The 26,519-nt window shown below is 35.3% G+C and overlaps 1 protein-coding gene across 1 annotated transcript in view; it reads left to right on the forward strand.

Moving 5' to 3' along the window:
* LOC101896692 (uncharacterized) overlaps positions 1 to 26,519 on the forward strand; it is a 165,417-nt gene that overhangs the window by 9,817 nt on the left and 129,081 nt on the right. Inside the window, exon 2 of the mRNA XM_059127483.1 lies at positions 22,677 to 22,722. The gene's annotated coding sequence lies outside the window, so the exon portion shown is untranslated. The remainder of the gene's footprint in view (positions 1 to 22,676; positions 22,723 to 26,519) is intronic.

Raw genomic sequence — 26,519 nt, forward strand, 5'->3', positions numbered from 1 at the left:
GAAGACAATCAGACTCTTATATCACATTTTATAAGAGATGTAATTATTCAAAATTTTGACCATTTGTGGGGGAGGTACTTGAAGGAGTGGACCGATATTGTCCATTTTCACACTTGACCTAGCCCTAACGCAAATATTAAGATTTGCAAAGTTGGAGCAAAATCGGATTAACGTTTCTCTTTCTGTGCAAAAACTAATTTTTTTGAAAATTTCGAACTTTTGTGGGGGAGGTACCAGAAGGAGTGGACCGATATTGCCCATCTCCGAACTTGATCTAAGTTTGACAAAAATATTACGATGTACCAAGTTTGGACCAACTCGGATATTCCCTTCGAGAGTTATCGTGCGCACCAGCCAGCCAGACAGATGGACGGACGGACATCGCTAGATCGACTCCAAATGTTCTGAAACGGATTTGGTCTAAAGAGACCTAGGGTCTAAAACCATTATTTCGATTAGGCACGTTTTGGCCGTATCAAATGATATATACCCTCTGTAACCATATGGCTGAGGGTATAAAAATGTCGGAAATAGCTTCAAATGCTTGAATAAGTTTAGATTTGTTCGAATTGGTCATCTTTGGCTCGAATTATGGCCTTCAAAGGGCCAATGAAACCCTCAAACGCTGCCGCAATGTTACTCTGTGGTATTTTGGGCCATTCCCGGCGAAGCCCTTGCTTGAGGTGGTCGACGACACTTTGGTATTTTTTAGTGCCAACCTTGCTTTTCAAAATACTCCTGACACAATAGTCCAACGGATTGGCATCCGGAGATTTTGGTGGCCATTGTGCGCTAAAAATGAAGTGAGGAACCTCATTTTGTTACCATTCTTGGGTGGCGCGTACTGAGTGCCATGGTGCTGATTCCCGTTGGTATGTCCAAGGTCTGCGACCAAAATGTTTGCCTGTCCAAGGCTTTAATACACCCTCCAGAATATTTTCGCGATAATATTCGGCATTTATTCTGATGCCACGGTCGAGTAATACAAGCGGAGAGCGACCATCGGCTGTTATGGCATCCCACAAGGCTTTAATACACCCTCCAGAATATTTTCGCGATAATATTCGGCATTTATTCTGATGCCACGGTCGAGTAATACAAGCGGAGAGCGACCATCGGCTGTTATGGCGGCCCACACCATGGCCGGCGCTTGAGTTCTGTTGGCCAGCCGAAGTTGCACATTTTCAGCTGACCTCTTTGGCAAGTAAACACGATCATTTTATTTGTTTACAAACTGCTGAACAACAAATATTTTCTCATCGGAGCGGATAAAACCAAATTCGGCAGTTCACCACTTTCGGCCAAGCGAAGCAACTCTTTAGTTCTTTTGAGTCTATTTTCTTTCTGTTGCGTTATAAGTTCTTGCACTTTTTGGAATTCCAATGGCTTTGCCCTGAGCTAATTTTTTAATATTTTCCCGAATGGAATATTGCGATATGTTCAGCTCATGAGCCATTTTTGAGCCACTGCGACGCTTGTAAACAATATAATGAACTCTTCCTGGAATATTTTTAACAGCTGTCGGACGAGTGGCTTAGAAATATCATCAGTCTCAAGTTGGTTGCAGTTGGTTCATCTCTCCATGTATTTATAGTTTCTACGGAGTGCATATTACGATTGTGAAGGACAGAAATAACAGATCGGTTGAATAATACATATGTCAGCTTTAGCTATATCTGAACCGATTTTCACCAAATGTTGCATATTTTTTTCTAGGTCAACTATAGTCGTTTGTTCCAAAATCCACATCGGACGAAGATGTGTATGTTAGCTATATCTAAATGTTGACCGAGTATCTCCAATATCCATAGGGAACGTCCTTGGATCAAACAAATGATTTGTACAAAATCAGATCAGACAATAAATGCGACCTGTACTTTGTTTACAAAAATACATGAACAGACGGACGAAAATGCATAAAGCGGCTCAGAATGTGATTCCATGCAGATCATCAAAAGGAAATAGGGGTCTATCTCGCTTCCTTCTCCATGTTACAAACTAATGCACAAGGGCATAATATCCTCACCACAGTTTCATGTTTCATTTTTTCTTAGCTACAGATTTTTAGCCTCCCATCAATTGTTGATCTGCTACGAAAATTCGGTCAAAAATCCTGTAACTCCTCAAATACTTTGAAATGATTTTCCACTTTGGTCATATGAGAAAAAAATATTCCCACTGGGCTCGCCATAAAAAAGGCTGTGTTAATGTCATTAACATTTATTACCCCACGCTTTATTAAAGATTTATAAGTTGGATTACTTGGAGCTGTTCTCAAGTCGAGATGGTTAGGTCTATGTGGCTGTGTGTGTGTGGGTATTTAGTCTACTTCTATGAAGAGAAAACCAGTTCGTATCTCACTTGTTTCAGCATGGCTCTGTTTGTGTTGTTTATTTTTTGGAGGTATTTGGTTGCAACTATTCTTGCCACACCATGCAGCGTGAATGACAACAAATTTGTTGTTGTTGCTGCTGTTGTTGTTGATAACATTGCAACAATTTTTCATGAAATTCTATTTCATTTTTCATGGACTTGAATGTAAGCGTCCAGTCCAGTTTGCTGCCTGGCGCGCTGCGGCGTTGTGGCCATAACAAAATGAAAATCGAAAGTTTACCTTGCCTGCCGGTTGTTGCCGCTTTTTTGTGGAGCTTTTGGCGTTGTACTTCATTTTTATTTCTTATTCGGGTTTTGTCGTTTTTTTTATTTATTTATTTTTCCCTCTTTTTTTTTGGGATACAACTAAAATAAATTTTACAAATACCTACTTTTGTATGCAACATGGTCTACCCTTTTGATCGGCCTGTGCATATATTTAATGATTTTCTTATTGATTTTTAAATGTTGTCCAAATTTTTTTCCTAGAAATACATTCACACCCCATTCATACATACACATGGCATGTCTCATAATGTGAACGACAGAATGAAATGCATTCAATGACCGGCCGCATTATTTAGTCACTGTGGGACAATGGGACGGGTATCGAATTACATATCTTAAAAATGCCCATGTTGTTATCTCATGGCTGAAGAGGTAGTTTTTTTGTTTTTGTATCCACAAAATATTCTTCTTCTTCTTTGATTAACTCATGCGAACAGTAGTGGAGACAATGACGACTGCGTGGATTAGATAAAATTACAAAAGAAAGAAAAAGATAAGAAAACACGTTTCTTAAATGCAATTTATATTTAAATTAGGTTAAAACAAGTAAGCAAAGGCTACAGTCGAGCGGGGCCGACCGTTGAATACCCTACAACACTATAATAAACGATACAGTTTATATAGGCGAGATACTCGAAAGAATTCCACAAGATATTGTGACAAATAATAAAAGAAACCCATCTGGTTTCGTTCTCTAATTTTCGAATAATAGCAACTTAAACTAATTTGCTCATTTCCAATTTATTGAAAGATGTTGCACTTAAATGGTCTTCCTAGATCTGGAATATTTCCCAAAGACCTATAATCTCTCAGAAGTGGCAAAAGATTAACATTTATTATTGATTTTTGACTGAAACGCATCTATATGAGATACAGACATTTGACTATATTCTTCAACTAAATCAGCGTTAACGAAATAGTCAGAAGTGCGTCTTTCCTGTATTTGTGAATTCTCGGAAAAGTCTCTGGAATGGACATTTTCGTATTTTGTCTACAAAAGTTGGCAAACTATGTCACACATTGAATATTTTTGGATGGCCATCCAAAATTGCTTGGCTTTTGCAATGTCCGGTAACCCCCTTTCAAATGTGCGTGATGATCGGGCGATAATTACGACCTGCCGACAATTTTGCAGTTTTTTGGTCCATTTCAAGCTCTAAATATATGGCGATCATCTCCAAAAAGAGTAGGCTTCTATTCTGACCCTCATCTTATCCCCATGCAAAATTTCGTAAGGATCGGGCCATAAATGCGATCTGTATATGATATCCTGATATCCTAACTACTTAGTTTTGTTAGCTGTAGAAATATTAACAAATGTTTAATTCGAAATGAAAATATGCCAAAAATATGACAAAATTGAAAAAATATGAGAAAATTTTACAAAATCAATATTTTCATCTTTAGAGAGATATTTTTATGCGATTTTTTTAGACGTTTTTTCTTCCCTGCCAAGCAGCCATTCTGAATTAATGAGAACTGTCGAAATCAGTTCAGCCGTTCTCGACATATAAGATATCTTTCAAGCATATCTTCTTTGATAAACATATATATCGCACATATTTTGCTATATATCCGATTTGTGGGATGTTAACATCAATGTAAAGGTCAGAAGTAACCTTGTCATGGCTTTGTGATTTCGCCGGGATTTAAAATATTCGCGGTTTAATGAAAAATTTTGAATTTTTTCAACACAAAAGATATGGTCTATTTTACCCGCTAAATATTATCCGATGACCACCCAAATTGGTCGACTTCTTCCCCGTCCTAAACTCTAGCTACATGCGAAATTCCGCGTCGATTGGTCTATAATTGCGACCTGTATAGCTACTGCAAAATCCGACATTTTTTCAGTATTTGGTCCATTTCAACCCCTAAACATTTGGCGATCATCTCAAAAAGAAATAGGGTTCTATTCTGGCCCAACCCCGACCTCCATTCCAAATTTCATGAAGATCGGGCCATAATTGCGACCTGTAGAGTGATTACAAATTAACATGGACAGACGGACAGACGGACAGACGGACAGACGGACGGACGGACATACATAGCTAGATCGACTCAGCTCGGCGAGCTAGGATGATCCATATATACTTTCCTATATGGGAAACCAATATTTCGTGGTGTTACATAATTTTTGGCCCAATCAAACTTATAATACCCCCAACACATAGTGTTGTAGGGTATAAAAACGGTGAGCTATGCATGAAAAAAAATTAAAATTAAAAAAAACAGTCGTCCGAAGACTTTGAAGTAACGCTGCATTTTTTTTCACACACACTCGCACAAAGATATGGATTATCAAACTTTTTTTATTAACTATTTTTTTTTTTAAATAATTTGATTCGAAATGCAACTTGATATCTTTTCGAACAATGTTTCGTTTTTTTTTAATTTAAAACTGGCATTTAAAATTTTTTAGGTTGTCTTGTAACTTAATAGAAGGAGAATAAAAAAAATATTTTTAATTAAAAAAAATTTGTTCTAATTTTTTACTTAACTTTGACAGCGATAAAAATCTATTATGCAGTGTGTGGCATATAATTTATGCAGAGCTGTCTGAGCCGAATAACTTATTAAAAGGTACAAGCTACCCTAGCATTATCAGTCATCAGTCGGTCCCTCAGCCATATGGCTTAAGAGGCTATATATCGATTCGATACGGAAAATATCTGTCTGGCTGGTGCGCACTATAACTCTCAAAAGGAGTATCCGATTCAGTTAAAATTGAAACATTAGAAGAATATTTTTTGAAAGTTAGGTCAAGTTCGAAAATCGGTAATATCGGTTCACTCCTTCTGCTTCTGATACCCCTACAAATGGCAGAAAATTATAAAATAAACTGGCAAATGTCCGTGCTACTTCGTATGCGGAGTAAGGAATTTATGTTAAGTGAATTTATGTTCAGAGAACTTTATCCCAAATAGAATCAGTAACAAGTAAAAAAGCTGCTAAGTTCGGTCGGGCTGAACTTTTTATACCCTCCACCATTTGGAAGCAACTTGAAAAATTCCAAAAAAACTTCCGGAAACTAACATTTAAATGAAAACTGTCATACGATGTAGTATTAAATAATGTCGCACAAATCATAAAAATACCGAGTATCGGGAGGTACCATCATCTGGGGGCTATACAAAGACGTGGACCTGCGTACAAAAATTTATGTCATAGGCTGTAGCACCCATTACGAACTTCAAATGCGAAATTTGAAACAATTCCAATAAATAATGTCGCTAAAGTCATGAAAATACCGAATATCGGGGGGTACCGTTATATGAGGGCTATACGAAGGCGTGGTCCTGGACAGACAATTTTCTGTCATAGGCTGTAGCATCCATTACGAATTTCAAATACCAAATTTGAAATAGTTCCGGTCGGGAGCTACCGTTATATGGGGGCTATAAGAAGACGTGAACCTACATGGCTCATTTTTTGTCTTAGGATGTAGTGTCCATTACGAACTTCAAATACCAAAATTAAAACAATTCCGGTAAATAGTGTCACTAAAATCATCAAAATACCGAATATCGGAGGGTATCGTTACATGGGGGCTATACGAAGGCGTGGACCTGAACAGACAATTTTCTATCATAGGCTGTAGCATCCATTACGAACTTCAAATACCAAAATTGAAAAAATTCCGGTATATAGTGTTGCTAAAATAATCAAAATACCGAATATCGGGGGTACCGTTACATTGGGCCTATACGAAGACGTGGACCTTCATGGCCCATTTTCTGTTTTATGCTGTAGTATCTATTACAAACTTCAAATACCAAATGTGAAACAATTCCGGTAAATAATGTCGCTAAAATCCTAAAAATACCGAATATCGGGACGTACCGTTATATGGGGGCTATACGAAGACGTGGACCTTCATGGCCCATTTTCAATACCAAAAGTTCTGAAGATATAGTACACATTTGAGTAAAATTTTATCAACCTACTTCATTTCGTTCTGAAGCTAGGGTGATTTCCACGGACAGACCGACGGATCTTTATAAATCGACATCGAATTGTATGCTGATTAAGAATATATATACTTTGTGGGGTCTAAAATGTATATTTCGAGGTGTTACAAACGGAATGACAAACTTAATATACCCTCCATACTATGGTGGAGGGTATAAAAATATAAGTTTTGCAGACAGATGTATAACCTTAGCCTATTTCCTTGTATTCAAAAATATTTTGACTTGCATTATTAGTATGGAAACTGTTGGTCCTTTATGGGGAGTGGTCCAATATTGTCCATTTCTATTTGACATGGGTCTTATATAAAGGTTACAGCTTGCCAGATTAGGACCACATCGAGTACATCATTTACTTCAAATAAGATATGGGATATTTTTGAAAAATGTTGAAATATGCGTGAAATGTCATGTGAAATTTGAAGAGAGTCAGAGGCTTGTGCCGCATTTTATAAGCGTTTTGTTATTTACAATTCTGATTCTCTCTTGTGGGGGAGATACTAGAAAAAATGGGCCATTTTCACCCCAGACGTTGTGTTGGTAGAAATACCGCGATGTGTGTAATTTGATGAGAATGAGAAGAATGAATCGGATCCGTGTTTCACATCTTATGAGCGTATCGGTTATTCAAAAGTGGACCGAGATATCCAATCTTTAAATCAGATCTTGTTCTAATAAAAATATTGAGATGTGTGAAATTTGAAGACAATCGGACTCTTATTTCACATTATATAAGAGTTATAATTATTCGAAATTTTGACCCTTTGTGGGGTAGGTACTTGATGTAGTGGACCGATATATACCATCTTTACACCAGATATTGTGTTAATAGAAATAGTGAAATGTACCAAGTTTGAAAAGAATCCGATGCTAATTTCGCGTTTCACGAACTTCATGGCTATTCTAAATTGTGTGGAGGAAGTACCAGATGGAGTGGATCGATATGTCCCATCTTCACATCAGAACTTATTTAATAAAAATGTTGGTATGTGCGAAATTTAAAGATTCTAATTTAGCATTTTATAAGATTTATAATTACATCAAATTTTGGGTATAGGTACTTGGAGGAGGTACTTGATAGAGTGAACCGATATTGCCCATTTTCGCACCCGAAATTTTCCGAATTTGAGAAAAATCGGTCGAGACTGCTTTTTTCTGAGGAAAATTATTTTCTTCGAAAATATTCACTTTTTGTGGGAGGGGCCGCCAGAAGGAGTGGACCGATATTGCCCATCTCCGAACTCGATCTAAGTTTGACAATAAAATTACGTTGTACCAAGTTTGGACCAAATCGTTTACAACCTTTGAGAGTTATCGTGCGTACCAGGTAGGCAAACAGACGGAACACTTAGATCGACTCCAGATGTTCTGAAACAGATCCAAAAGTCCAAAGATACCTAGAGTCTAAAACCGTTATTTGGATGAGGCACGTTTTCACCGTGTCAAACCGTATGGCTGAGGGTAGAAAAACGTCTGTCTGGGTGGTGCTCACAATAACTCCCTAAAGGAGTATCCGATTCAGTCCAAACTTGGCAAATTTTAATATTTTTTATGGACCGTTCCTTCATCTGCTGGTATCCCTAAAAATGCTAAAAAGTTACAAAATTGCATATCACGCAGAAAGGGAATATCGGCCAACTACTTCTGCAACCTCTCCCAAAAAGAATCAAAATTTCGAATAAAATATAATTTGCAAAAAAAGTACGATATTTTCCGACTTTCTTCAGTTTGGCACTTTCAAGTACTTCTGTTAGCACTACAGCAAAAATAGACAATATCTGTTTACTCCTATTGGTACCTCTCTCCCCACCAAAATTCAAAATTTTGCAAGATGAATATTAATCTCACTAAGCGATGGAAGTATGCGATGTAGTTCGAACTTGGCACTTTATAGTATTTAGAAAAGGCAGAAGTCAGGATCGAATCTGGACAATAATTTCATTGTTGTTCTTCTACTCTCCCACCTTCTTATCTTTCTACCCTACACCACATTGTGGTCAGGGTATTATATCTTTGTGCATTTGTTTGTAACATAGAGAAGGAAGCGAGATAGACCCATTGTTCCTTTAGATGATCCGCATAGAATTACATTCTAAGTCGATTTATGCATGTCCGTATAGATCGCATTTATTGCCCGATCGAGATGAAATTTTCCTCAAAACATTTGTTTGGCCCAATGGCGAACCCTATTGAAAATAATCGGTGAATATTTAGATATAGCTTCCATATATATCTTCGTCCGACTTGCTTTTTATTGGGCACCAAATTTGTAATATTATTCCAAATCGGATGAAATTTGGCACATACAACTTAACTGAGCCTAGAAAGAAGTTTGTCAAATTTGGTAGAAATCGGTTAAGATATAGCTATAGCTCCCACATATTTTGTTCATCCGATTTGCTATGCTTATTCCCCACAGTCGCAATATGCAATCTAAAACAACGACATTTGGTGCCGACTATCAGATACAGAATATCAATACCTCTGCTAAATTTTATAGATATCGGTTCAGATTTGGATATAGCCCTCATATATATCTTCACCCGATTTCACATTTATTGTGCCTAAAAAGTGTAATATCATCTCAAATAGGATGGGTTTTAATAAAAAAAATACGCATTCAAAATATCATATTTGGTATGTTTTAATTCTCATAAATTCTGCATAAAAGCGTTTATTTGTTATATGTAGCTGTATGAAGTCGGTCCAGCCCGATTTTGGCCTTTCTTTACTGGTTTTCGTGTTAGCTACTCGGTGTCGTATCTCTATGTCGCGACTAGTAAAAATAAAACTTATTTCAAAAACAATATTGACGCCAAAAATCCGTATAAGTTTATATTGTTATGTAAAATAGTGTGATGCTCCCAGGAATTGATTTTCTATAATTTACTAATTTTAAACAAATGGTGACAAATTTTGTCATTTTAAAACACAGCAGGAGTTATAATTTCACAGACAAATTCTTATCAAACTTCTTTATTTTAGGGGATAATTTTACACCTTTTTTCTGATTTTATTACTCGATCAGCATGACATGCTGTAAACCAAACAGGAGAGTTGTTAATTAAAGTTTGACAATAAAAAAAATAAATGTCATGTTAATGAAACAAAAAACTAGGTGTGACCCAAGAACCATGCTGGTTGGCTGCTGCCACCACTGACATATTTCCTACGTCCAGACATGGAAAATTATTCTTTGTTTTTTTTTTTCGTGGTCAAGAGTTAGTCATTTACAAGACACAAAAAAATGGATATATATAAAATATATGTTCTTTGGTAAATATATGGATTGGTAGAAATAGCCTCCAATGGTTCTTAAAAAGTATTTTCTTAAAATTCAGAATTCCAAGAGTCATGCTACTGTACTAAACTCACTATTCTTTATCTACTAAACTTTTTAATCATCTCTGTTATAGACCAAATTTTCTAATTCTTAATTCCTAGCCATTGCTCTATGAGAAACTTACTGTTATATTTCCGCTGTCTCTCCCTCTTTATCTCTCTCTCTCTCTCTCTCTCTCTTGCTCTTCCCACTAGCGTGGACTAGTACCATAGACAAATTAGGTATAGACTAAAAATTTGTCTCATCTGTGCTCTCTGAAAAAAGTGCTTCAATAGATGTCGTTCATGCTCTGAGAGAGGTTCAGTAGATTCACTCGATTCTCTCAAAATACAAAATATTGAATATTTTTATGATTCTTTATTATTTATCAATTAAAAACGAAACAGTGACTTTGTTTACTTTTACATTATCCAAATATGTCGTGAAATATAAAAATATAGAACTTAAATAGCAGAAAAATGAATAAATTGTTTTCGAAGTCGAGTAACTTCACTAGCCCTGAGTGACTTGACTGGTCCAAGATCAACAATAGTGACATCTGCCGGAAGGGGAAATTTGAAAACTTTTTAGTCTATACCTTTATTTGTCTATGCTAGTACGACATGAGAAACTCGTCGATATTTGGGGTTACAGTCACTGGTTCCACTTAAGACTTCGCACAGTGCAGTAAACTTTAACACGAGGATGTCATACGAGGTAACCAATTGACGCCCTTTGCTTTACCTGTAGATGGTACTATACTAGTTCCAGATTTACAGTCATACACCAGTAACCAAAGACTAATCCCTACCTAGTCCCAAGTATACAGTTCGCTTAACTTGTTTGTTGGTTAGCTTTTCGCAACTGTGGCTTTTTCGTTTACTTGGGGACAAAACGATGTCAATTGGTTCCCTTCGCGTTGCTTATGCTCACATTTTTATACCCTCCACCTTGGAAAGGGAGGGTATATTTGTCATTCCGTTTGTAACATCCCTAAACATTATTCATAGACCCCATAAAGTATATTCATTCATAATCAGCATAAAATTCTAAGTCGATTTAAAGATGTCCGTCTGTCTGTCTGTTGAAAGCACGATACAGCCCAAATTTTTTGACGTAGAGCGTCAACATTTAGCGGAACAATTAGTATTGTGCCCAGGATGGTTGGTATTGAAAATGAGATATATCGGTCCACGTTTTGGTATAGGCCCCATATAACGGTACCTCCCGAGATTCGGTATTTTGATGATTTTTGCAAACACTTTTTCACGGATTTGTCTAAAAATTGGTCCTAGTTGGTGTGGCGAAACATTGTATGTAAAGGTCCACATTTTGGTATAGCCCCCATATACCGGTACCTCCCTATATTCGATATTTTGACGATTTTTGCCACATTTTTTTTCGCGGATTTGTCAAAAAATTGGTATTTGTGGGTCATAATGGGTTCTAACTTCGGTGGCGAAACATTGTATGTACAGGGCCACGTTTAGGTATAGCCCCCATATAACGGTACTTTCCTATATTCGGTATTTTCATGAGTTTTGCAACACTTTTCCAGGGATTTGTCTTAAAATTGGTATTTGTAGCTCATAATAGTTTCTAGTTTGCGTGGCGAAACATTGCATATATAGGTCCACGATTTGGTATAGCCCCCACATACCGGTACCTCCCTATTCGGTATTTTGACGATTTTTGCAACATTTTTTCGAGGATTTGTCTAAAAATTGGTATTTGTTGGTCATAATGGATTACAGCTCCAGTGGCGAAACATTGCGTGTATTGGTCCACGTTTAGGTAAAGCCCCCATATACCGGTACCTCCCTATATTCGGTATTTTCATGATTTTTGCAACACTTTTCCAGGGGTTTGTCTTAAAATTGGTATTTGTTGGTCATAATGGGTTCAAGTTCCGGTGGCGAAAAATTGTATGTGTAGCTCCAGTTTTGGTATAGCCCCTCATATAACGGTACCTCCCGATATTCGATATTTTCATGATTTTTGCCAAATTTTTTCACGGATTTGCCTAAAAATTAGTATATGTAGGTCATAATGGATCCTAGCTTCGTGTGCGAAAAATTTGGTATAGTCCCCATATAACCGTACCTATATTCGTATATTTTTCACGGATTTGTCTAAAAATTGGTATTTGTGGGTTATAATGGTTTGTAGCTCGCGTGGCGAAATATTACATGTATAGGTCCACGTTTTGGTATAGCCCCCATAAAACGGTACCTCCCTTTATTCGGTATATTTTTTGTCACATTTTTTGCGGATTTGTCTAAAATTTGGCATTTGTAGTTCATAATGGGTTCTAGTCCGGTGGCAGAACATTGAATATTTAGTTCCACGTTTTCCTATAGCGCACATATAACGATATTCGGTAGTTTGAAAATCCTAGTCGCATTTACCCACGAAATTGTTTCAAATTTGGTATTTTAGAAGTTTTGATAGATGTCAATCCTTGAATGGCCCCACATAGCGGCCTAACTACATTACCCAAACGGTCTTTCTGACATATGAGGTTTAAAGTGGATCACGCTTGAATTCAGATACTTTTATATAAAAATGTTTCCTTTTACCTAAGGTGGAGGGTATTAAAAGTTCGGTCCAACAGAAATTGCGTTAATTGGAATTTTCATTCCTGGCGGGTCTTGTTAACGTGTTCTCCAACTCCCCAAATTCTACTAAATTATTATAACTGATATAATCTCATGCTCATTAATTGTCATTTTAGAATATTCCCTTTTATAATACAATATAGTTTCTTTAAAGATTAAGTTCTGAAAGATCTCAAACAGAATTGTTATTAAAAATTGATCGGTTAAAAATAAACGTTTTCACCGAAAAATGAATTTTCAATAAATCTTAAAATGCAACTTAATGTGTTTCATTACAAAATCATAAAACTTAACTCAAAATCTTGAAATCTTTGATGGGAGCGATACATTTTTTTGGGAAATAAACATAAGGAAAAAAATTCCTTTGGGTTTGAAGAAAAATTGAAAAATATTGAATGAATCACAAATGCATATAAAACGATTCTGAGCCGCATCTCTTGAATATGCTAATTTTACTGTTGCTTATCACAAAATTAATTACTTTTTAATAAACAACATAATTTTAAAATAATTTTCAAGACAAGAAGCGTGTGGTATGTTATTCTTTGTTTCGTTATCTCTTGTTTACCCCATAAAAAATGCCTTGAATTTCAAATGCCACTTGAAAATGCCAATATAAATTTTAATAAGATGGCAACAGTGTAAATTATTGATTCTTAAAATAAGAATTTGCTGCTGGATATTGAAATATATATTTAGACAGGTTAAAGTATGCGTGGGTTGTGCCGACAGATGTATACCCTCAACCAATGTTTGATTATTTAAATATATTTTGACTACTGTTATGATTATTCAAATTGTTAAGCCACTATGGAGTAGGTTCCGAAGCAATGGGCCAATATTGTAAATTTCGTATCGGGCCTAAGTAAATATCATATAAATATTGTGAAGTGCCAGATTTGGCCTATATTAGTTACTTCCTTCACTTTATATGAGATATGTCAGAATTTTTAGAAAATGTTAAAATATACGTGAGGTAACAGAAATATAGTTGACGGAAGTGTTCCATTTTCATACTCCATCAAATACAGATAAAATTATTTGGTAAGAGCAAGATTACAAGAAAATTGAACATTTATACCCAGTTTTATAAGAAATCATAAATTCCACATTCATCTCATGTTTCTGGTTGAGAAAAATATTTAGATATGGCAATTTGTAAGGAATCGTTAACTTCTTTCGCAAGTTATCACAGATAAAAGTATTGAAAATTGTGACCAGAAGGGGTTTCGCAGATATACAGGGTGAAATGTGAAACTTCAACCAATTTCAGACTGCTGTCATTTCTAAGCCACTCGTCCAACAGCTGCTAAAATTATTCCAGTGACAGCTCATTATATTGTTTACAAAAGCATTTTGGTGAGAATTTTCCAGAAAAAAAGTTATTCGTGATGGAATTCAAGCGTGATAGTGCGATTTCTTTAAATTTGACTGGAAACCCACAAGTGGCTACCGTTAGAACACTCCAGTATTTAAATCTGAATAAATCTTTTTTGTCTCGTACCATCGCTCGTTACCATGATACTGGTAGCGTAGCCCGACTTCAAGGAAGTGGACGGAAGAAAACAGCAGCATCAGCAGAAATGGTTCGAAAAGTAAAGAAGCGACTTGATCGGCCAAAAAAGTTGCTCGTGAGCTGAACATATCGCAATACTCCATTCGGTAAATGTTGAAAAATGAGGTCGGGGTAAAGCCATTGAAATTCCAAAAAGCGCAAGAACTTGCACGGCAACGGAAAGAAAATAGACTCGAAAAAGCTAAAGAGTTGCTTTGCTTGGCCGGGAGTGGTGAACAGCCGAATTTGGTTTTCTCCGCTCCGATGAGAAAACATTCGTTGTCCAGCAGTTTGTTAACAAACAAAATGATCATGTTTACTTGCCGAAGAGGTCAGCTGAAAATGTGCACCTTCGGTTGGCCACCAGAACTCAAGCGCCGGCCATGCTGATGGTGTGGGCCGCCATAACAGCCGATTGTCGCTCTCCGCTTGTATTAATCGACGTGGCATCAGAATAAATGCCGAATATTATCGCGAAAATATTCTGGAGGGTGTGTTAAAGCCTTGGGCACGCAAACATTTTGGCCGCAGACCTTGGACATTCCAACAGGACTCAGCGCCATCGCACTTAGCACGCGCCACCCAAGAATGGTTACAAAATGAAGTTCCTTTCTTCATTTCCAGCGAATCTGGCCAGAAAAATCTCCGGATATCAATCCGTTGGACTATTGTGTCTGGAGTATTTTGGAAAGCAAGGTTGGCACTAAAAAATACCAAAGTATCGATCACCTCAAGCAAACGCTTCGCCGAGAATGGGCCAAAATACCGCAGAGCAACATTCGGGGAGCGTGTGACGGTTTCATTGGTCATTTTAAGGCCATAATTCGTGCCAAAGGCGACCGATTCGAACAAATCTAAACTTATTCTTAAATTTGATGCTTTTTCCCACATTTTTTTCTTTCATTCAATACAATTTAAAACAAATGTAAAAATTATGGCGTTTGACCTTGTTGCGGTTTATCTCACCCTGTATACTCGCTGTAGTCATATGGCTGAGGCTATTATAATCCTTGTTTTGTTATCAGTATTTTATATTATCAGCAAAATATTCGTATCTTAATTTCAAAAGTTTAAAAATTTTTTAAGTTCTCCCCAGTTACCGAAAACCTTTCACATCCAAAAAATTATGTCAATTCTGCCCTAAATACACGCTACTAAGATATTTTTGGAGCTATCACCAACTCATTGCATTTTTTCCATTTAAAAAAAAAAATACCACCATGAATTTCCGATTGGAATAAAGACATGCATATTTTATCATGGCTACCACCAACCCCCCTTGGACCTGGTATGTAAACAAATGTTGTAATTTGTTATCTTAACAAAATCAAAAAAAAAAAATATCCCACGGAGTGGCTATTCCCAAATAAAAAAAGCAATTCACACAAATGCCCCTTTGCCATGTCCAATTGTAGCCATTTGTGGGTGAGATGGCTATTGTTTTTCCAAGTGATTGGTAGAGTGAAAATTTAGTGCAGTACCTCAAGTACCTGTTGCTGTGGAAAGTTTCCGCGTAACACAAAATCTCTGATTATGATGATGGAGAAGATCAACAAGCATATTATTGTTTTGAGCAAATAAACCATTAATTAGAATAGAAAGAAAGAAAATAAAAAAGAAAGACAACAAAAATAGATGAGAGAAAAAGAAAAACTCCCATGTGGGGCGACTGCATAGCACAACATCTGGAACGGAAGTTAAATATTTTGATGTTTTCAAACAAAATAAAGACATCCAAACAAACAAACGAATGGACCAACTTTTTTTTTGTAATGAAGATGAAGTGATTGTTGTTTTTTTTTTTTGTTTTGTAAAATATTTGGCAATTACAATTTATTGGCCACACACACACCCATTGTCTTTTGTTGCACCGCTCTGACGGACGGTGATTTATTAACAAAGTCATGTAGATTTTTAATGCATTTTTGAAAAGGCATTTTTGAAAGACTGGAAAACACACAAATTCATTAAAAAAAACACCATGTTTGAAGGTCTGAAGTTGCCTCAAAAAATGTCCTTTAAAAAAATCTGATGTTGCCTCAAAAGGAAAGTCTGATCTTGTGAAAAAAAAAAATCTTCAAAAACTCCATATATGAAGATCCGTTCTTGTGTGAAAAAATTATTTAAAAATTCCACATTTAAGGGTCTGATGTTCACTTTGAAGGTTGAATGTTCGGATATGAAACATTTTAAAATTCTTTAAAAAACCCAATGTTTGAAGGTCTGAAGTTTGCTTAAAAAAATATCTTTTAAAAAATCTGATGTTGCTTGAAATGGAAGGTCTGGTCTTGTGTGAAAAAAAAATCTTCAATCCATATTTGAAGGTCCTATCTTGTGTGAAAAAATTCTTTAAAAATTTCACATTTAAGGGTCTGATGTTCACTTTGAAGGTTGAATGTTCGCATATGACAAATCTTGTTTAAAAAAAACTACGTTTGAAGGTTGAATGTTGGGTAAGAAAAAATCTTGTTTACGTATCCACATTTCAAGGTTAAACGTTGAGGTATGAAAAAGGTCCGACGTGTCTGAGCATTTTTTTTAATGTTGGGGCATGTGCAAATTTTCTTTAACAAATCCATGTTTGATAGTTGAATGTTGAGGTGTGAAAAAGGTCCGACGTGTCTGAGCATTTTTTTTTTAAATGTTGGGGCATGTGCAAATTTTCTTTAACAAATCCATGTTTGAAGGTTGAATGTTGAGGTATGAAAAAGGTCAGACGTGTCTGAGCATTTTTTTAATGTTGGGGCATGTGCAAATTTTCTTTAAAAAATCCATGTTTGAAGGTTGAATGTTGAGGTATGAAAAAGGTCTCATGTTGGGGTATGGTAAAATTTTTCTTTGAAAAAAATCCACGTTTGGAGGTCTGTTGTTAGGGATATAGTAAAATTTTCTTTAAAAAATCCACGTTTGAAAGTCTGATGTTGGGCCATGAACAATTATTCTTTAAAAAATCCACGTTTGAAAGTCTGATGTTGGGCCATGAACAATTATTCTTTAAAAAAATCCACGTTTGAAGGTTTGATGTTGGGGCTAAAAATTATTCTTTAAAAAATCCACGTTTGAAAGTCTGATGTTGGGCCATGAACAATTATTCTTTAAAAAAAATCCACGTTTGAAGGTTTGATGTTGGGCCATGAACAATTATTCTTTAAAAAATCCACGTTTGAAGGTTTGATGTTGGTGCTAAAAATTATTCTTTAAAAAATCCACGTTAGAGGTTCTGATGTGGGGGTATGAAAAAATATTCTTTAAAACTATGTTGGGTATGAAAAATACCCTTAAACCATCCAGGTTAGAAGATCTGATGTTGGGGTATGGAAAAATTGTCTTTAAAAAATCTACGTTTGAAGGTCTGATGTCGGGGTATGGTAAAATTTTCTTTTAAAAATCCATGTCTGAAGGTCTGATGTTGGGGTATGGCAACATTTTCTTTAACACATCCACGTTTGAAGGTCTGATGTCGGTGTGTGGTAACATTTTCTTTAAAAAATCTATATTTGAAGGACTGATGTTGGGTATGACAAAATTTTCTTTAAAAAATCCATGTTTGAAGGTCTGATGTTGGGGTATGGTAAAATTTTCATTTAAAAATCCACGTTTGAAGGTCTGATGTTGGACTATGAGGAAATTTTCTTTAAAAAATCCACGTTTGAAGGTCTGATGTCGGCCTGTTTTTTTCAAATAAAATTTTCTTTAACAAATCCACGTTTGAAGATCTAATAATGGGGTATGAGCAAATTTTCTTTAAAAAAAATCCCTGTTTGAAGGTATGATGTTGCTTGAAACAAATATTCCTTAAAACACGTTTGAAGGTCTGATGTTGCTTAAAAAATGTTCTTGAAAAAAACACGTTTGAAGATATATGTTCCCTCAAAAAATATTCCGTAAAAAATCCACGTTTCATGGTCTGATGCTGACTTTGAGGTTGAATGTTGAGGTATACAAAAATCATGTTTAAAAATCCACCTTTGAAGGTCGAATAATGAGGTATGAAAAAATCTTGTTTATAAATTCACATTTGAATGTTGGATGTTGTTGTATGGAAAAGGTATGATGTTGGGGCATGGAGAAAATTTTCTGTAAAAAAGCCACGTTTGAAGGTCTGAGTTTGGGGTATGAGCAAATTATCCTTAAAAAAATCTACGTTGGAAAGTTTGATATTTGAGTTGAGCAAAAACACGTTTGAATATCTGATATTGCCTTGAAAAATATCCACGTTTGAAGGCCTGAAAATTTTTTAATCAACTTTTGAGTGCCTGATGTCGCCTTAAAAATTTTTCTTGAAAAAATCTGCGTTTGAAGGTCTGATGTTGCCTAAAAAAAATCATGTTTGATAGTCTGATGTTGCCAGGAAAAATATTCTTTAAAAAATCAAAGGTAGAAAGTCTGAAGTTGCGTGAAAAAAATCCATAAAAAATTCCACCTTTGAAGATCTGATGTTAGGTATGAAAAAATATTTTTTTAAAAAAATTAATGTTTGAAGGTCTTATGTTGCCTCAAAAAAAAACTTAAAAAAAACCATGTTTGAAGGTTTGATGTTGCCTCAAAAAAAAAAAAACATGAAATAATCGAAAATTCACGTTTGAAGGTTTTAGGTTGAGGTCTGAATCCACAGACCTTGACGTTTGAAGGTGTGAATCCACATTTGAAGGTTGAATGTTGGGTTATGGAAAAATATTCTTTAAAAAATCCACGTTTGAATCGCCATTTTAAGGCCTGAATCCACATTTGGAGGTTGAATGTTGTGTTATGGAAAAATATGCTTTAAAAAATCCTCGTTTGAAGGACGGACTCCAAGTTTGCAAGTTGAGTGTTGGGGTATGAAAAAATTAAAAAAAAAAAACACTTTTGAAGGTCTAAATCCGCGTTTGCAGCTCTGAATCAACTTTTAAAGGTTCAATATTGGGGTATGTAAACAAATTCTTTAAAAATCCACGTCTGAAGGTTTGATGTTGCCTAAAAAGATATTCTTTAATAAATACACTTTTGAAGGATTGCATACTCACAGTAAATACTCCTCTTTTAACTAAATTTCCCCTTCTTTATCTATCCATCTTCCCATTTCAGCTCACTGTCTGATGTTGACGCTTTGTTGACAAAACGGTAGCATGTCAGTTGTTTCATTTTTCTTCAGCTTGCATTTTAATAGTCGACAAAATTGCATCTTGTCTTTCAATACGGTTAACTGAAAGCAAACTTCACAGCTACAGTTAACAACAACAACAAGCAAACCCGTTCAGTCCTCAAGTCTTAACTCCTAGACAAAAAGTTAACAATAATAATTCATGTAGCCAATGTTATTCATCCATCCATCCATCTATCCTGCCATTGGGTCCCCCACATATAACCAGTCCATCAATGAGAGGAGTCAATTGCATTGCAAAGAGCCATAACAATAGCAGGCAGAGACTAGACCGGACTGGAATTGTTGTGGTAACGAAGTGCATTTTCACAACCATAAATAGCCGTTCACAGCTTCGGACGGACGGACAGTCCAAACAAAAGTGGAGATGAAGAAATACTGTCAACTGCCAGCCATATCAACGGCGAGATAGACATCCAACTCAATGACCATATTTTTCTTAAAAACCGTTTGCCGGGTATGTTGACTGACTGTTGTGGGTGCATGGAAACTATTTGAAATTGACTATCTGTCTGACGAAAGACAAACTGACGACTGGCTGACTGACTGACTGAATAAATGAATGAATGCATGGAGCAAATGAACAGACCATGGGACGAATGAACGAGTGAGCTTAGCAGTGAGTGGAATGCCCGAATAATTTATGATGCAGTCATCGCCATCATCATCATCGCCTTCGCCATCATCATCATCCTCTTCTTCATCATCTTTGTGTACATAGCTGTGTTGTCATTGGCCGGCATTATGCATAAAATGCAAAAGTTAATAAAAAAAAGTGTTTTTGCACCCAAGACCTAGGATCGTTTACACTGATGGTCCCTATTTATAGATGCTGCTGATGGTTGGTAGCTATTGCTTGGTGGACAAACAATGGCAAGACGATATCTCGGCATACTGCTGCATCCAAATCCAAAACTAAAACCAAAAAAAAAAACAAACCTATGGAATAATGATTGTTTGCTTTATTGACAGTTTTCCTATTTCGTAAATATTTATACAATTGAAATTTTACAATTATTATTTTCTTTAACAACGTTGTTGAATGGACCAGAGAAAAATGGAGATGACGTTGTTTGAAGTTGTTGGTAAATGTTAAAGCTAAAAAACAACACTCCTAAAGAGTTGATAAAAAATATTCTTTTAAAAATCGACGTTTAAAGGTCTGATGCTGGGGTATGAGCAAATTTTCTTGAAAAAATCCTAATTTGAAGGTCTGATGTTGGGCTATGAATACATTTTCATTAAAAAATCCTAATTTGAAGGTCTGATGTTGGGCTATGAATACATTTTCATTAAAAAATCCAAGTTTGAAGTTCTGATGTTGGAGTATGAGCAAAATTTCTTTAAAAAATCCGAGTTTGAAGGTCTGATGTTGGGGTATAAAATAATATTCTTTAAAAAATCCACGTCGAAAGGTCTAATGTTGGGGCATGAGCGAATTCTCTTTAAAAAATCCACTTTTAAAGGTTTGACGTTGGGACCTGAGCAAATTTTCTTTAAAAAATCCACGTTTGAAGGACTGATGTTGGGGCATGAGCAAAATGTGAACGTCTGATGTTGGGCTATGAAAAAAATATTCTTTTAAAGGTCTGATGTTGGTGCATGAGCAAATTCTCTTTAAAAATCCACGTTTGATATTGGGGTATGAGCAAATTTTCTTTAAAAATTCCAAAGCTTGAAAGTCTGATGTTGGGGTATGAGTCAATTTTCTTTAAAAAAATCCAAATTTGAAGGTTTGATATTGTGGTATGAAAAAGTTTTCTTTAAAAAATCCAGGTTTAAAGAACTGATTTTCGGTCATGAAAAAATCCATGTTGGAGTATGAAAGACAATTCCTTAAAAAATCAACGATTGAGGGTCAGATGTTGGGGTGTCAAAAAATTTTTTAAAAAAATCCAATTTTGTAGGCCTGATGCTGGGGTATGAAAACATATTCTTTAGAAAAATCCACGTTTGAAGGTCTGATGTTGGGGCATCAAAAATATTCATTAAAAAAATCCATGTTTGAAGGTCTGATGTTGGGGTATGAAAAAATATTCTTAAAAAAACTCCACGTATGAAGGTCTGATGTTAGGGTATGAAAACATATTCTTAAAAAAACTCCACGTTTGAAGGTCAGATGTTGAGGCATCGAAAATATTCATTAAAAAATCCATGTTTGAAGGTATGATGTTAGCCTATGAAAACATATTCATTAAAAAATCCACGTTTGAAGGTCTAATGTTGGGGTGTGAAAAAGTATTCTTTAAAAAATTCACATTTTAAGGTCGGATGTTGGGGTCTGAAATCATATTGTTTAAAAAATCCACGTTTGAAGGTCTAATGTTGGGGTGTGAAAAAGTATTATTTAAAAAATTCACGTTTGAAGGTCGGATGTTGGGGTTTGAAAACAAAACCTTTAAGGAATCCACGTGTAAAGGTTGAATGGTGGGGTATGAAAGAAACTTCTTTAAAAAATCCATGTTTGAAGTTCTGAATCCACGTTTGAAGGTCTGATGTTGGGGTACGAAACATTCTTTAAAAAATCCACGATTGAAGGTCTGTCGTTGGGCTATGAAAACATATTCTTCAAAAAATCCTCGTTTGAAGGTTTGATGTTGGAATATGAAAAAGTATTCTTTAAAATATCCACGTTTGACGGTCGGATTTTGGGGTATGAAGAAGTATTCTTTAAAAAATCCACGTTTCAAGGTCGGATGTTGGGGTCTGAAAACAAAATCTTTAAGGAATCCACGTTTAAAGGTTGAATGGTGGGGTATGAAAGAAATTTCTTTAAAAAATCCATGTTTGAAGTTCTGAATCCGCGTTTGAAGGTCTGTTGTTGGAATATGAAAAAGTATTCTTTAAAATATCCACGTTTGACGGTCGGATTTTGGGGTATGAAGAAGTATTCTTTAAAAAATCCACGTTTCAAGGTCGGATGTTGGGGTCTGAAAACAAAATCTTTAAGGAATCCACGTGTAAAAGTTGAATGGTGGGGTATGAAAGAAACTTCTTTAAAAAATCCATGTTTGAAGTTCTGAATCCACGTTTGAAGGTCTGTTGTTGGGGTACGAAACATTCTTTAAAAAATCCACGTTTGAAGGTCTGAATCCACGTTTGGAGCCCTGATTTTTAAGTATGAAAGACAATTCCTTAAAAAATACACGTTTGAAGTTAAGATGTTGGGCTATGAAAACATATTCTTCAAAAAAATCCTCGTTTGAAGTTTTGATGTTGGGGTATAAAAAATATACTTTAAAAATCCACCTTTTAAGGTCTGATGTTGGGGTTTGAAAGATAATCTTTAAAAAAATATCTAATAACAAATCCATATATTAAGAAAGAAAAAATAATAATGTTTATGCCACCCATTTTATGTAAATTTCGAACATAGTTTACTAAAAATATTTTCTTCTTTTTTCAGGTATTAATTTAAACCCCCAAGAAATATTCCTGCTTTGCCATAAGAGGTGAGTAATTACACAGTTGTTTTTGTCACATTGATATGCAAACTGCATTAATGTCTGAACAAAGTACAACAACATACATAGCATTTTGTAGGAGTATTTAATTGATGATTTTATTATTATAATTTTGCGTACCAATTAAAACACTTGGCACAATTAAGACAACAATCACGTTTCCACATACAAATTACTGTGCAGCTCAGTTCGAATGGACAGCGAACAGTCGAGCACAAGTATGGTGGACAACAAACAATGGTTGGTGAAAAATAAAATATCCATTACAATACAAGTCCATTGTAACCATGTTCGACTGTATGCAAAACAATTTGCAATAATCCAGTTAGAATTTCGAATGCAATCCAGTGATTGAAATCTAATCTTAAAATTCAGTCTACAGCATAAATGGAATGGCTTTGATGTGTAGTGGAGAGGGAGAGAGAAAAGCTACTCACCAGGCAACAGTGTGATCCAATCATTGAAACTGGGTGCAGATGTTGATAGGGGCAATACCGGTGGTGTCAGCCAACCATTAAACTGCCAAATGAACCAAGGCAACTTAATCAATTACAACATCGGAGACTGAGTAAATTTACACAATATGTCGATTTAGTTACAATTTAATATTTGTCGTATACAAGCAACAACAGCAACAACTTAGCAAATAATTTATTATACATTATTTAGCTAAAAATAACTGATAACGGAAATTACTTTGTATTTAAATAAATTAAGTAGTATTTTTTTAATTGAACAGATTGAAAATACTAATCAATTAAAAATTAGAATTCCAGATAATGGCACACACTTATTCCGCTATTACTTAATTTATAGAAAGCGAAACGTTATGGACAACCAGGGTCTGGGAAATGGAGTGGCTGGAATGCAATTTTTGGGGTGTATTTTGGGAAAAGTAAATATAACCGGCAAGGGTGCTAACATGGTACAAAATTCACATTTTGACCTATCAGTAATTCATCGATGTTGGGATATGAAAAAAATCTTTAATGAATTCACGTTTAAAGTTTCAATGTTGGGGTATGAAAAAAAAAAAAATCCTTAAAAATCTACGTTTGAAGATCTGATGCTGGGGTATGAGAAAAATTCTTTAAAAAATCTCTGTTCGAAGGTGTTATGTTGGGTTATGAAAAAATATTCTGCAAAAAATCCACGCTTGAAAGTTACATGCTGGGGTATGAAAAAATATTTTTAAAATAAATCCCATTTGAAGATCTGATGTTGGAGTATGAAAAAAAATCTTTAAGAAAACTACGTTTGAAGTTCGGATGCTGGGGTATGAAAAAAAGTTCTTCAAAAAAAAAAAAAAAAAAAAAATCCACTGTCTTATGTTGGGTTATGAAAAAAATATATTAATAAAAACCACGTTTAAAGGATGAATGTTGGGGTATGAAAACATATTCTATAAAAAATCCACGTTTGAAGGGATGAATCCACCCTAGAAAGTCTGAATCCACGTTTGAAGGTATGATGTTGAATGTCTTAAGTTGGAGTATGAAAGACAATTCCTAAAAAAATCCACGTTTAATGGTTGGGGTATGGAAACATATTCTTTAAAACAATCCTCGTTTGAAGGTCTGAGGTAGGGGATATGAAAACAAATCATTGAAAAGATAACGTTTGAAGGTCTGATGCTGGTGTATGAAAAAATCAAAAAATTCACGAAAATATGTTGGGTTATGAAAAAAAAATCTTCAAAGAAATCTACGTATGAAGGTCTCATGTTGGGGTATGAAGGACAATTCCTAAACAAATCCATGTTTGAAGGTCTAATGGTGAGGTATGAAAACATATTCTTTAAAAATCCACGTTTGAGGTAGCCTGTAAAAATAGGTGTGATGTTGGGATATGAAAAAAAAAAAGAAAAAGGAACAAGAACTTATGGGAAACAGGTCTGAAAAATACCCGGTAAAGTGAATATGCCGGGCATGGGTGCTACCTCAGAAAAAATATATATAATCTGTCTTCCAATAATTCAGTCGTTTCTGGAGGAATATAACTGATTTTCAACCTTTATTTTTATACCCTCCACCATACTATGGAGGGTATATTAACTTTGTCATTCCGTTTGTAACTCCTCGAAATACTCATGACAGATCCAACAAAGTGTATATATTCTTGATCAGCATAAAGTTCTAAGTCGATTTAGCGATGTCCGTCTGTCTGTCTGTTGTAATCACGCTATCTTTCGAACGAATTGGTATAGAAGGTTAAACGTGTTTTTTTTCAGTAGGCTGGTTAAGTTCGTAAATGGGCCATGTAGGTCCACGTTTTCATATAGTCCCCATTAAACGGTACCTCCCGATATTCGGTTTTTTGATGATTTTAGCGACATTATTCACCGGAATTGTTTCAAATTTGGTATTTGAAGTTCAAAATAGATACTACAGTCTATGATAGAAAATTATCTGTGCAGGTCCACGTCTTCGTATAGCCCCCATATAACGGTACCTCCCTATATTCGGTATTTTGATGATTTTAGGGACATTATTCACCGGAGTTGTGTCAAATTTGGTATTTGAGATTCGTAATACATACTACAGCCTATGACAGAAAATTGTCATAATCAATAAAAAATTAGAATTCTTGATAATGGCACACATTTATTCCGCTATTACTTAATTTATGGAAAGCGAAACGTTATGGGCAACCAGGGTCTGGGAAAGGTAGTGGCTGGGATGCAATTTTTGGGTCTATTTTGGGAAATGTTAAAACGCCCGTCAAGGGTGCTACCATGGTACAAAATTCACATTTTGTCCTATCAGTAATTCATCGGTGTTGGGATATGAAAAAAAATCTTTAATGAATTCACGTTTGAAGGTTCAATGTTGGGGTATGAAAAAAAATCCTTAAAAATCTACGTTTGAAGATCTGATGGTGGGGTATGAAAAAAATTCTTAAAAAAAATCTCTGTTCGAAGGTCTAATGTTGGGTTATGAAAAAATATTCTTAAAAAAATCTCTGTTCGAAGGTCTTATGTATGAAAAAAATTTTCTGTAAAAAATCTACGCTTGAAGGTCCAATGTTGGGGTATGAAAGAATATTCTGAAAATAAATCCACATTTGAAGGTCTGATGTTGGAGTATGAAAGACAATTCCTAAAAAAATCCACGTTTAAAGGTCTGATGTTGGGGTAACTTTATGCTTTAAGAAACCCATATTTGAAGGTCTGATGTTGGAGTATGAAAGACAATTCCTAAAAAATCCACGTATAAAGGTCTGATGTTGGGGAATGAAAACATATTCTTTAAAAAGAAATCCTCGTTTGAAGGCCCTAGGTAGCCTGAAAAATTAGTCTTAAAATTTTCACGTTTGAAGGTTTGATGTTGGGGTATGAAAAAATTCTTCAAAAAAAAAAAAAAAAAAAAAAAACAAAGGGTCTTGTGTTGGGTTATGAAAAACTCCTTAACAAACTCACGTTTGAAATTCTGATGCTGGTGTATGAAAAAAATCCTTAAAAATTCTACTTTGAAGGTCCGATGCTGGGGTATTAAAAAAAAATATTAAAAAAATCTCTATTTAAAGGTCTTATGTTGGGTTTTGACATGAACTCGAGCTGAAGAAAATATCGCAGCTGTGTTGGCCAGTGTTAATGATGGCCACCAATTATCGATTGGGCGCCGTTCGCAGCAAATGTGCCGTTGTTACTCAAAAACGTAAAAAATTTTGCACAAGGATTTAGGTGGGTGCCAGAATTCCGCAACGCAGACTTTTTGGTGAATAGGCTATTGGAAAGTTGGCCGAAGAACCACTTTTTTGAAAAATGGTTTTTAGAGGTGAAGCTC

The sequence above is a fragment of the Musca domestica genome, unplaced genomic scaffold (genome assembly GCF_030504385.1).
Source record: "Musca domestica strain aabys unplaced genomic scaffold, Musca_domestica.polishedcontigs.V.1.1 45, whole genome shotgun sequence".
NCBI lineage: Eukaryota > Metazoa > Arthropoda > Insecta > Diptera > Muscidae > Musca > Musca domestica.